The sequence below is a fragment of the Stegostoma tigrinum genome, chromosome 38, assembly GCF_030684315.1.
Source record: "Stegostoma tigrinum isolate sSteTig4 chromosome 38, sSteTig4.hap1, whole genome shotgun sequence".
Lineage (NCBI taxonomy): Eukaryota > Metazoa > Chordata > Chondrichthyes > Orectolobiformes > Stegostomatidae > Stegostoma > Stegostoma tigrinum.
Window position 1 is genome coordinate 25,781,827 of NC_081391.1, and position 2,239 is coordinate 25,784,065.

The following is a 2,239-nucleotide window of genomic DNA, read 5'->3' on the forward strand; positions in this document are numbered from 1 at the left end:
TCCCCACTCCCCCTCCGACCTGTCCGTCCTCATCGTCCTTCAATGTCACAGCGACTCAGAACACAAATTTGAAGAACAACACTTTATCTTCCACCTGAGCAACGTACAGCCCAGAGGGCTCAACACTGAGCTCTCTAATTTCAAATAACCTTCCCACCCATCCCCGCCTCCCCTCCATTCCACCTTCAGACCCTCCCTTCCAGCCACCAACTGGATTCATCCCTCCCATCAACCAACCAGGTCACACGTACTGTCAGTGTCCACCTATCACCACCATTCTGCTCCACCCCCCCATCTCTTTATCTGCAGCTCCCCCAACCGCCACACCCAGCCCTGAGGAAGGGTAATACCCAAAACGATGACTGCTCCTTTCCTCCTGATGCTGCCTGACCTTCCAGCCTCCTTCCAGTCTGCCTACCTGACATAACAAAAACCCCTCTTACCTTGGTTATAATCTCTTCCATCAGGCAGAGGGTGCAAAAGGTTAAAAACTCATACCAACAGATTTAAGAACAGCTTCTTCCCTGCTGTTCTGAGGCTTATGACAGGCCTCTCAGAAATTAGAGTTTGATGTTTCTCTGCAACTCCTCTGTAGCTGTAACACTGTATTCTGCATTCTGTTCTATTACACTGTTGTACTTCTGTAAGGTACAATTTCTCAGGATAGTATGCAAAACAATAATTTTCACTGTATCTTGGTACATGTGACAATAATAAAGCAAATCAAAAGGCTATTGCCTGTTTCGGTGTCTGTATTCTCTGAAATTTCCTTCCAGTCCTGCCTTTATATTCTTTCATGAACCGTTGTAATTTGGGTTTATCCAGACTCATTTCCTGTTCTTGTCAAACATCAGAATGAGCCAGTTTGTTTGTTGCGCAGGTGCTGCTGTGGAGTAGATGGTCATCCATTTCGATCCACTGCCAGAAAGACAGAGTCTGAAGCACCAGCTCTGTCCAGTGATGAGGGAAAACTATACTGTCAGAGGGGTCACTCATCAGTCAATCCATGAAAGTAAAGTTGCTCCCAAGTGATTTTCTGCTTCTGATAAATGGTGAGCCCTGACATCATCAGGATCTCTGGGAATTTCAATCAGTGCTCATCTCCTCACAGGAAATCTGCTGTTGTCATCATTGAAATACCCTGAGTAGCATCATTCTGCATTTGTTACCAACTGTTCTAAAGTGAGCAGATCTCCAAAGAGCCAATCTCTCAGAACTTGGTTCTGAGCCAGACACATGATTTGATGTGCTGGGGATTGTCTGTTTGTCTGGTCAGTAATGTCCTTTCTTGTTAAAACTGATTAGCTGCAGCTTCACCTCACTAATCTGCCTGAAATGTAAGGAGATTGTCACAACAATAATCCTCTGCGATGGACTAACAGGGGCCTATCAGAATTTCCGTCACAATACTCACCCTACTTACGCAGGTCAGATAAGACAGTGTCAGAACTCACTTCCACTTCAGTGCAGGTGTATCTTGTGGAATATCTGGCAAAGTGCAGCACCATCTATCTCACTAATGTCACACTCATCTGTGCCACATCACTAGTGTCACACTTCCTGTAGTATGGGATGTATTCCAACACTGAGGCGCGATCATATCACACCCACCGCAGTCAGAACATCTCTCAGTTTCGCTGCTAATCTTTGTGACATTAACATTGAGCAACTGAACTTAATGATCCTGAGATTTACAAATCATTCACCATCCAGAGTGCGGGCCACTTCCTGGTAAAGTCATTCTGCAGCCTCCGGTTTCAAATCAAACATTTGGAGTCACATCTGGACACAGGGACAGTGTTTTCCCAGCACTGGATCTGACTGCTTTGTTCCAAACACACATCCATTTTCACAAAGTTCAGACCTAGTCCCAGAAATGCAGTGACTCTAATCCAACCCTCTGCTTTGGGCAAGAATCAAACCTCACTCTCAATGCACTCAGACATTAAAAGGCAGGGGCAGATCCCTAAAACCAAGCACATTGAAGAAAGACCATGTCCATCCCCTCGGGGGTGGGAGGAGGTTTGGTGGGGATGGTGTGTGCAGGGACTGAGCTGCACCGAATGGCCATTAGTGAGGGTTCACACCTCTCCCTGTTTAAGAACAGTATCCTGCTTGGGTTCAGCAGCAGAGGGGCTGGGTGTGGACATTCTCTGGAAAGGTTCATGAAGCGTGACCTGAAGTGGGATGGAGAGCTCACGGTGCAGCCAATGAGGCAGCTGGAAGGGGATTGTGAAAG